The sequence below is a fragment of the Miscanthus floridulus genome, chromosome 4 (genome assembly GCF_019320115.1).
Source record: "Miscanthus floridulus cultivar M001 chromosome 4, ASM1932011v1, whole genome shotgun sequence".
NCBI classification, from domain to species: Eukaryota; Viridiplantae; Streptophyta; class Magnoliopsida; order Poales; family Poaceae; genus Miscanthus; species Miscanthus floridulus.
This window is the reverse complement of record NC_089583.1, coordinates 1348601-1360159: the sequence shown is the minus strand read 5'-3', so window position 1 is coordinate 1360159 and position 11559 is coordinate 1348601. Positions and strand designations below refer to the sequence as shown.

The window sequence follows — 11559 nt, the reverse complement described above, 5'->3', positions numbered from 1 at the left end:
AGATACAAGGATCTGTCTGTGCCCACCAGAAGAATCCTCCACACAACAGTCACTCCTCAAGCTGCACCTGCAACAGGGGTAAATAAACTCTGAGTATACAATATACTCGCAAGACTTACCCGACTAGTGGGAATAATTTTCTGACTCCAAATGATATGATAAGCTTTATGGTTTGCTGGGTTTTCTTTTTGTAAAAAGCAATACTAGTAGTGAATCCTTATGTATGTGTTTTATTAGCGGTCATGATTAGTTCATTAGCTAACCATTCTATGTAAGAACCTGTTCTACCTTCAAACAAGAGTTGAGCAATCAGATCCATTTCACCATCTTTTATCTTTCAGTTTTTACTATAGTGCTAGATCGTAGACAAGTCGTACCGTATTACACGGTGATTCATGAACCAATGTAGCCCAACTGGGTACCCCAAAACACACGCCCCGCTTGTACCCTAGACACAAACAGGACCAATCCACCACTCTCTTGTCAAGGGGTCTAGATCCCCGTCCAAACTTAGACTCCAAGCCCCCACATCTGAGTCTCGAACTCAGTGTGGTGCTTAGACCACCACCATCCCTGCCTCCAATCAGTCGATACGGAAAGAGCTGGAACCCACGATAAGAGAGCAACGAGCCTTCCCTGCTCCCACAAACAAGTATGTGCTCAGAATAAAAGTCTGTGACCTAACTAGAATTCAATGCAACGGCCGATCCTTAACCGACACGGACAGGGAAAACAATGTAACCAAGCTATACTCCGTTGGCCACGGAACACAACCTCTTACACCCACCAATACCCGTCCATATCCCTACCCGATCTCCATTTCCTTTCACCATTTTATCATGAGAGTAATATTAATAATCATCTATTGTGAGTAACGACAGGTTACTCACGCCACCGAAAAAACTAAACATAGCAGCTACGTGGCCTAAGCTAGTAGAACTCATAGGTAGGTATATCTATGCATGTAGTTTCAATAATAAGCCTGTAACATAACTGCACATCACACACACATATATATATATATATATATATATATATATATATATATATATATATATATATATATATATATATATATATATATCCAGTGATTATTCAAAAAAAAAGGGTTATGCATCGGGGCTTACCTTGGGTAGGTGGGGTGTCAGCTCAGTCAGTCAGTGGCGGCTCCAGAACCTCCTCCTACACGAGAATCTCCTCCTCGTACTCCTCAATGATTTCCTCAAACTCGTGGTCTTCGATGGTCACGATCTTCGTCAACTCATTCTCTACATGCATGCGATGATGATGCAACACTTAGCATTTTGGCAACAACAACTCTTAAAATAAGAATACCCATGGTAAACTACTAAGCTAGCTCTAATGACTAAGATACTAAGTTAACTATCATCTTCCTCAAGTAAAGTGTTGGGTTCAACTAACAAACACCTAGCTTTACAAACGAAGGATATATCTTCATTTCCACTAATGACTTAATGTATATTTGAAACAAAGAGCATTTAACTACCCTTATGTTAGGTCTATTCTAAAGCTACAAAAATTACAGTGAGCACATAATAATACCATAAAGCTACTGTAAAATTTTCAAAGCTAAAGCTATCACCAATTTACCACAAAAATTCCTACAATATTTAACTTAATAATATTAATCACTCTCAAATGATTTAATAGCTCCTGGTATCAACAAGTATATATATAAACTAAATATACTAACAGATAGAGCATAATTTTAGGAACTTAACAAAATTAGTTTCACAATTTTTGGATACCTACATGATTTATATGATTTACCAAACTTCAGCTCAGAAATATAAATGAAAAGCTATTTCTAATTCCTTAAGAAAAGGAAAAACGAATTCCACCCGCGCGGCCCACCACCACGCGGAAGCGGCCCACATGCGCGCGCGGCACGCATGCGCACGCGTGGCCCATGCACACATGCCGGCCCACGGCAGAAGGGAGCCCGCACGCATGACACTTTTGCAAAAGCGCCCTTGCTCTTTCTAGTATTAACGCCACTCTTATGCACACTATTCCTACAGTCGGGTCCTTTGCCAAAAGGCCCTCGCCCCCAATCATCTTTACATCCGGTCGGTTCCCAACACCCCCGCGCTCACCGGCGTGGGATCGGCACGCCGGGCAACCGGGGGCCCCTCCGACTCACCTAGGAGGCCGACCCCCACCTATATAGGACGACGTGCAACTTCAGACAACGGTTGGATGAGCAGGACACAGTAGAATGGCCTCTCCACGACGACGAGCACCCTGCGGCGGTGGTAGCCAAGTTTCGATGAGCTACGGCCTTATGGAAACAGTAGAGACAACGGGTGACTACCAGTGACTCACCACAAGCCTGCCCGTGGAGATGGTTCGGCCGGAGATGCCCCGAGCAAGGCTAGGCACGTGCTACAGTGCCTTCCGACGACGCTCCGCGGTGGCACGAACGCGTCAGTGGAGAAGTGAGGGCGGTAGCGGTTGGACGGAAGCGCGCAGGGCGAGGAGGGAAGCAGTGCGAGTGCAGTGGCGCAAGCAATTGGACGCGGGTGGAGGAATTGAGGCCTGCCCTTGGTCATGGCCAGGATGCGGCCTTAACGGCATGCTGGAGGGAAAACACCAAATTGGCGCATGGCCGGGCCGCCATTATGGTTGTGCGGGTTCGGTTGGCGATAAGACGGGAGGGTGAAAGTGTAGGCGCCAGTAATTACTGAAAGGTGACCGCCTACTGGCTTACACGTGGGCGCGACGCGGTGACGAGAACAGAGGAAGAGGAAGAGAGATGGTGCGACAGGGCACCGCTCGGCTAGCCTTGGCGGCAAGTGGTCGGCCGGACATGCGGCTGCGCTTGTGCCCGAGCTACGCGACACATGACCGGACCACATGCGTGTGCGGGACAGACATGCATGGCGTGGCTTGCGCGGCCGCAGCGCCATTAAGGCGAGGTGACGACGCGAGCGCGGCCGAGGCATCCCACGTGCACGCGGGAGCAAGCGAGCGACCGCAACGCAGCATGGTAGTGAGAAGGCAGTGCAGCAGTGCACGAATCGCGACGACGAGGAAACGACACCGGCATGGCTCCATCGTGGCACGGGCGGCCACGCAATGGGGCAGCACGGCGAGCAGGCAGCGTCAAGCCCGACGTCGCAAGCGACAGCAGCAACAGCCCCACACTACCGAGCTAAGGCGGCCAGGAAGGGGCAGCCGAGGCCAGCCAAGCGCGGCAGCGCGCGCGCGGCCAAGCTCAGCGACGCCAAGGCTCCGCGCGATGGTGACCAGGCAACCGAAACAAGTGTCATGCACGAATTTTAATGCGTTCAACACGACGAAATAGTTGCTCCTAAACTTGAACCGTCTTCACCATGCTCAAGATGACACATGACACTACCAAATCGAGCTATAACACTACCCCCTTGCTCGGTGTTGGACTCATGGTGGTATCCTCCATCAATATAATTTTCACTGTCCCCTCCCCAGGCGGTTGCCAATGCTTCACCTGCCTCAGTGTTGTCTGTGAATCTTTCTGCTTGCCACTAATCAGCTGGTAGCATGTCTCAATCACCCAAGCCAAAGCCTTGCCTGGATCTATTGGTATTTTTCCATGCCGACGGTCATTGCTACTTCTCCATAAAGACCACATCCCGCACATGATCACGCCGCCCCTGTCCTCCTTATTGCAAAAGGAACTCGATCTCTAGCAAATCCCTTGCCCATGTTCTCGGACAAAGCGCAGGCAACTTCACTCCTGATGTGAGTGTTCTGAACATGTTCCAAAACTCAGTCGCAAAGGTGCAGTGTGTAAGTGGGTGGTAAGTAGTTTCATCCTCCATTCCGCAGAAACCGCAAGTTCCCATCGGTTCTATGTGTTTACAGTGGAGGTTAGTGATCGCTTTTGACGAGTTCTCATTTTTTTAGACTAATTAGGTAAGCTCCGGCAACATTATTATCGCGCATTCTAATGTCAGGCTGCATCAAAGCTGACTGTTTATTACAGTATAAAGGTGTGCTTGAAGAGGCAACATACTCTTATTTTTAAGGACAATGCTACGGTACATCATTCGCTTGCTAGGAGGTAATACCTCAAATAATAAATTAAATGTGAGCCTTTGATTTTTTGGATTACACACCCACAAGCTAGTCACTAAATCTCATACACATGCAAATCAGGTACATGTCACGTTGGCACACATGCAAATCACATCCATGCGGCTTGGTTTCAGAATTGAGGCACGTACACAGAAATTTCCCACTTACGTACCACTTTCATTGTTTTAGATATCATTGAAGGATTAGGAGGTACTAGACCTTAGCGGTCGGAAATATGAAACATGAGTACATGACCATGTTCCTCGTCTAAAAAATGTCATTCCGGGAACAGTTAGCTCCGTCCCAACAGTGCAAAAACCTAAGTATAGCACCACTCTTGTTTCACATTTCTCATTCCTATTGGTATGAGAACGTGGCTGCTAAGTTACTACTCCCTCCTTCCCATAATATAAGTCGTTATGGGATGTGTGCAGATCAAACTTTCCCAACTTTAACTAGGTTTGTAGAAAATATGTGTAACATTTATATTTCTAAATAAATTTATTATGAAAGTATATTCGATGACCTATTTAATGATACTAATTATGTATTATAAATATTAATATTCTTTTATATATAATTGATCAAAGTTAAAAAAAAATTGACTTCTCAGGAAGCAAGAACAACTTCTATTTTTGGACACAGGGAGTACCGGACATGAGAGATAAACTCATAAACAGAATAGGAAAGCAATCTGAGTTAATTTGAACGCCTTTGCCTTGTCGTAGAATGTAGGTGGCACTAGTACAGAAACAAGCTGTACTCCTGGTTGAGAAACCCCTTCAGTCCCGGTTTCCCAACCGGGAGCACGAATCCGGAACTAAAGGGCCCCTCCTTTAGTCCCGGTTTCTCGCCCGGGACTAAAGGTCCTTTAGTCCCGGTTGGTAATACCAACCGGGGCTAAAGAGGCCTTCCGGTCTGGCCACGTGGGCCGGCCCTTTAGTCCCGGTTATCAACCGGGACTAAAGGTTTTCTTTTTTTTGTTTCTATTTTCAATTGATGATTCGTTTTGGTTTTCGAATAGGTTTTCGAATACGCATTCTACGCTGCTAATAATATACGTATTCTACATGCTTATAATGTTCGAACATTTTGTACAAACTAAAGTATGAAACTAACGTATATATTACATGCATATACATATATTGTATGTTATTTTATGTACATATAATATGTATATATATATATATATTACAAATAAAGCTTGCATTGTATATTTTATCATATCCTTGGGACTTCCAAAAACTGTTGGAGACAGCAACCGGGACTTCCAAAAACCGTCGCTGGCCATGCGAACAACTACTAGCAAACACACTGTGTTGCGAGAGCTCATCGCTGCAGCCGGAATCCATTGATGCATCCCCCGCACAAAGAATTGACCAATCTGCATAGAAGGATTAACGCAAAGAATTAACCAATCTCCCCATAAAAAATGAATAATTTTTCTTGTTCTTCCCATTAAATGTTTCATTCATTCATGCAACCGCAACAAGAATATAAAGGAAAAAAATACATTACTCTGACAAAGTTTCAAAGTTTTGGCCAACAAGATTAGGAATTTTACTGGTGTACTCACCTCACTTATCCAAGCACGACTTCAAGGCTCCACGGGGCTTTGTCTTCCTGACTTGCCGCAAGCGCTGCATGCATGGACTCCATGAGAGCGACCACAACGCATATCACCTGGCCGAAAATAGCCAGATCCACTACACCTAGAGTGCCGTTGCCGCAAGAGCTTGTGCCACGAACTCGCTGGAGACGCAGCTCCTAGGCCCGCATGACGCCACCGCCGCACGGCCGGTGCGCCGCAAGCCAGCGTGCAGCCGTCGTCGCGGCTCGGCTCGCACAATGGCGCACAGCTTGGAAAAGGAGATCCGGTGGATTGGAGATTGAAGAGAGAGAGTGAAGACTGAAGAGAGGATGAGATGCAGCACTGGCGTGAGGATGTTGAGAAGATAAGGATGAAGAAGAGGAGAGAGAAACTGTTGGAGTCGGTAAAATTTTTGCCAAGGAAATTTTTGGAAGTCCCACGTTCAACATAAACTGTTGGAGACAGCAACCGGGACTAAAGGTCCCTTTCTAATCCAGGACGGAGCCTCCAGTCGGGAGTAGACTTTTACTCCCGGTTGAAGGGACCAACCGGGAGTAAAAGTTAACCTTTAGTCCCGGTTGGTAGCTCCAACCGGAACTAAAGGTCCCCTGCAGCAAAAGCCCGCCGCAGTAGCCGTTGGGCAGGGACCTTTAGTCCTGATTGGAGCTACCAACCGGGACTAAAGATTTCTCTAGTTCCGGGCGTGAAAAATACCGGGACTAAAGCCAAATTTCGAAGTAGATCAAAAGTCGTTTCTCTACTAGTGTGGTACTACCCAAACATGGAACGAGAAGCATTTGAACTACTATTATTTTTTTTCCAAAATGACAACAACAACAAAAGAACCAAAATATGAAAAATAGTTTATACTATAATGACCAAACATATTAGTTTGTATATGAACATAACATAGTATACTATGCCGTGCCTAATTCTCTAACTATTAAAAATGTGTAATGAAGGTTTCTGTGGATATTTGAACGTCACAAAAAAATTACGAAAATAATTGCAATAAGAAACATAGTTTGAGTTTATGAATTCCTACAATAAGAAGCTAATTTGGATGCCTACGATGTCTATCTAGTTCATTATTTTTAGAAATTACTTAGAATTGTGGATACTATGGAGTAAATTACTGTTTAGATTAATAATATATTAGGTATCGTGAACAACATTTTGTTTCTTGAGCGCCTTTGTAAGAACTTATACTTTTCAACGACAATATATTCATATAACCAAATAGGGTGCAACTTCTCCTAATTTCTAAAAGAATACTGTTCAGATTGCAGGGTGACATGTACAATTATTCAAGAAACTCATACCACTAAGTCATTGTGTTGTGTTCTGTCTATGCTCTATATTAGATACTCTATATATACCCCAATTTTCTGTCTTTTGATATTTGTATGACCATTCATATTCTGCTTCATTGGCTTGCACCACTAAGTCATAGCGCATGGTCTACTGACTTGATAGAAGCTAATATTATTTTTAATTTTAAGCAATGTAATCAAATGTCCTTATTTTCCAGATAATATGGCTAGAAATTCCTTTTAAGGATGTCAGTACTCTATTAGTGTTCACGATCTCCAACAGACACTAGTGAGTTTTAAGCATCTATGTAGTAAATAATAGTGAGGATAGGCCTATGCCCTGTGACTACCACAAAGACTGCTTAATCTCTAGACGACATGTCCGAATTTTTTACTTTTTAGCCATTTTTTCAAAAGTTTCTCACAAATAGACCCCTGGCGGAAAGAATTCAAAAAATGGACCCTAGCTCGGCGCCACCGATGCTGGCGCCGAGCTCGGCGCCAGCGTCTCTGGCGCCGAGCCCCTGGGCTAGGGCAAACTTACATGGAAGGAAGCTCCTGGGCTCCACGTAAGTTTGCCCCAGCCCAGGGGCTCGGCGCCAGGGACGCTGGCGCCGAGCTCGGCGCCAGCATCGGTGGCGTCGAGCTAGGGTCCATTTTCTGAATTCTTTCCGCCAGGGGTCTATTTGTGAGAAACTTTCGAAAAAAGGGCTAAAAAGTAAAAAATTCGGACGACATGTTCGGTGGCTTGTGGATGGTCCACAACCCGCTCGCTTGCTATCGTGGATCCGACTAAAAACTTCGCCAGAGTCATATACATATGAAATCAGAGAAGCGAAGTCTTGCCTACTAGACTTGCTGACAAGGCTACCCATTAACTTTTTTTTTTGAAAAAGATAGCCATCAACTAGGGTAGAGTAGACAACGAGGTATCCTAAAGATCGAATAGTCAACGGTAATTCATTAGGTCGGTTTAGATGTGGAGATGATGGATGTCCGATGCATTATATTTGATGCTAGATGATATAACTGGATGATGTTTGCTCGGTAAATAACTATTTCAAGACAAATTTGATGTAACATCATCTATTATTATCGAAGGGGCATTTACATATTTACCACTATTACGGATGACATCTTACACTGTGTCACTGACACATATGAGTCACTGACATGGTATTTCTTATACCACTCACATCGCCATGATGGTAAATATGTAAAAATTCCATTATCGAAGGGAGTTGCATAGGCAGAGACATTACCATACCATTTTGGCCAGAATTGGATCTTGGCGTTAACTTCCAGAGTTATTTCCAAGATGAAATTGAACTAGCACATCGTCTCATGTTAGGCCAATTTTTTTTAAATGATGTTAGGCCATTTTTAGTAGTGATAGATATGCCCAACAACCGAGACCGATCACTTTGCCATGTCTAGTCATGCGTCACACTCTTGGCATGGGAGAATGAGACATTTTATATTCATACATAGCCATATCACACGTAGGGAATATACAAAGTTGAGGATTTCGTCTCATCAAAAGACAAAAAAGTTAGAAATTCGTTTTGGAAAGAAAAAGGTTGGCAATTTGCCCACTAAACATAGGAGTATACCGAAACATAGGAGCATATAAGTATAGCAAAGGAGTAGGACATAACATAGAACCTCTTGTTTGTCTGTCCAAATCCAAAAGAGAGTTTTTTTTTTAGTGGAAAATCCAAAAGAGAGGTGTCCCCACCTGTCGGGACTCGGGAATCCTGGGTTCCTTTCCCTTTATCCACCAAAAGGAGAAGAGCCCGTGTGGCCTGGCCCCCAGCCCCAGCCAAGAAGAGAAGCCCGGCCCGGCCAGCAGGGACACGGAGGTGCGGCCGCCGCCCGAATCTCCTCTCCTTCCGTCGGCCGTCGATCCGATCCATCTCCACTCCTCCAGGTTCACTTCGCCTCTCCCTCACCCTCTCTCTCTCCCTTGCTTCTGTCCCGCTCTCCTCCAGGCTCCAGTTGCCCTGCGCCCCTGCCGACGGACCGGCGCCCGCCTCATGAAGGCCAAGGCATCCGCCGCCGACGAGGTAACCATCGCGGCCCGCATATCCATCTTTCTCCTTTTATTTTACACTCCGGTCGGTTTCTTAAAACCTAGCTAGGGTATACCTACCTCCGGTTCTTGAGAACAAAATTTCCTTTTTTTTATTGATATGAGTCGACAAAAAAACTGCTGCTTTACTGTACCCGTACTCCAGATTCACAATTCTTCCACATCGATTAGGATCATGTGTTTTTTTCACCTCGTTTAAGATGCCCATTCTTTCATGTGTTCATTCATGACAATTAGAATAGAGGAGCCCTGAATTCAGAAGCCACGCCAAAACGAAATTAACTGTCAAATTGAGGCGCCGATTCTTCAACCGTGTATATTGCTGTATCTTGTCCCGAAACCCCCTGCTGACTGAATTTCCCCCCTTTTTTTTACTTGCTACTAGGATGATGCTGAGCCCAAGAAGATCCGGTCTTCACGCACTAAGCGCCGGCGACGCCGTCACAGCTGCTCCTCCTCTAGTTCTGAATCTCCGCCCCGCAAGCGCACCAAGAAGCACAGCAAGAGGGTTCCTGACAAGAAGAGCAAGAGGAGCAAGGCGAGTGGCAGCAGCAGCCGCAGACATCGGCACCGTAGTCTTAGCCCAAGCCCTAGCCGTAGCCTCAGCAGCAGCCCTTCCTCAGTAGCTCGACGCAGTGGCTCTTCATGTAGCAGCAGCAGCGCCTCAGAGAGGTCGGTGAGCCCGCTGCCCAGGAGCCGGTCCAGAGATGTTAGGAAGAAAAAAGTGATGGGGAGGGGGAGGGACAGAAAAAGGGATCGCAAGGGGAGAAAGCTGCAGAGATTGGCAAGTTCGTCTAGCACCTCAGCAAGTAGTGGTAGGAGCAGGAGCAGGAGCAGGAGCAGGAGCAGGAGAGTAGGAGCAAGAGCAAGAGCAAGAGCATGAAGCGGAGAACTGTTGGTAGCACTAAGGATGGCACTACAAGGGATAAGATGGAAAAGGACTACACCGATCGCCGTTCTTCTTGGTCTGACATGAACGTGGATGAGGATGATAAGGATGAAGGCAGACTTGCCATTGCCAAGGAGGCGGACAATGATATTGACAGGTACAAGAAGAATTCAGAATTGGAGAGTTCACCTTCCAAGAATGCCAATGAAACAGAAGAGATTGTACCTGCCAGTGGTGGAAATTCAGATGCTCAGGATCTGGAGCTGATTCTTAGGCAGAAAGCTCTTGAGAACTTCAGAAAGTTCAGGGCAGCAGCGACCATGGGAGGCAAAACAGATAATGGAGCTGCAGGGAAGGAAGCATTAACAGATGATAGCCTAAAGAATGCTGGCACAAAGGTTGCTGAAGCAGCCCATTTTCAGAGTCAGGGAAGCAGGCTTGGAGCCAGACATTCTGCTGGATCACCTAGATCACAGAATTTTGGGAATGGTGCAAGTCATTCTTGGAAGCAGGAAAACAGTGCCGGCTTGAGTTATGGGGCTGGATCACCTGGAACACTTGAGCCTGCTGAGACTGGTGGCCCAACTCAACTGAAGGGAAGAGCTGTAGAATCAACTCGTTTGGCTTCTCAGTTTTTGTCACCATTGGATGCTAGGAATGGTCGCAGTGTAATGCAAAGGCTGGTGCCCCCTCCAGGTAGTTCTGCTAGCGTAAATCAAAGGTTAGGAAGCAGTGCAGGGCTGAATCATGTCAATGGAGCTCCAAGGATTAGATCAGTTGTGAGCATACCCAATAGGGAAAGGCTTGATGGTAGCACACATACTACACCCCCTAAGCTCAGTGAGGATTCTTCCCCTGTTGAAAGCAGTAGCAAAGTTGGACTCCCTCTGAATGACACTGACAAGGCTGAAGGAACTAATGGAGAGGACAAAAAAACAAGTGAAGCTCCAACCTCTAACGGCTCTGTATTGTCACCTGCCGAGGACAAGAGCCAGGCTAGGATTGAGGATAAAGATAGTTTTCAGAAGAAGACTTTCTCTAGAATGCATGATGGAGAGACAGTGGAGGTAAGGAGCAGACCTTCACTGTGGCTTCAGGTGCCTTGAATTGTCATGCTGAAACTATATTCATCCAATCTAATTCCTTTTTCTCTCTGTTTTTATAGGTCAGCTACAAGGTCTACATACCCAAGAAGACCCCGGCCCTTGCAAGGAGGAAACTGCAGCGCTGAAAACGCCAAACGCCAAGAATATATAATTCATTATTAGTTTTACTGTCTGCACTATAGGTTTTGGCTGGATATACCTATTTTTGTGAACCACGAGTCCACAGTATACACGTCTTCTGGAATCTGGGATATCTTTGGCCACATCAAAATCGCCCTAAATTACAGTTTTGATGGCTGACAGAAGCATTTACACTTGTTAAAACATGGACATATCTGTTGTTCAACTGAATGAACAGTTTCTACAGCAAAGCTATTAATTTTCCTGGGATAGGGTCATTGTAATCAGTAAAATTGCCGTCCAATACTGAAACTCTGTCATCTGCATCTATTGCTGTTGGCATATATATTCTTTAGACATGCAGCGGC

At 45.5% G+C, this 11559-nt stretch overlaps 1 pseudogene; it reads left to right on the top strand.

Annotated features, from left to right (window-relative positions):
• The first annotated feature begins 8957 nt into the window (after positions 1 to 8957).
• LOC136550691 (uncharacterized) lies at positions 8958 to 11196 on the top strand (annotated as a pseudogene).
• Positions 11197 to 11559: the final 363 nt, after the last annotated feature.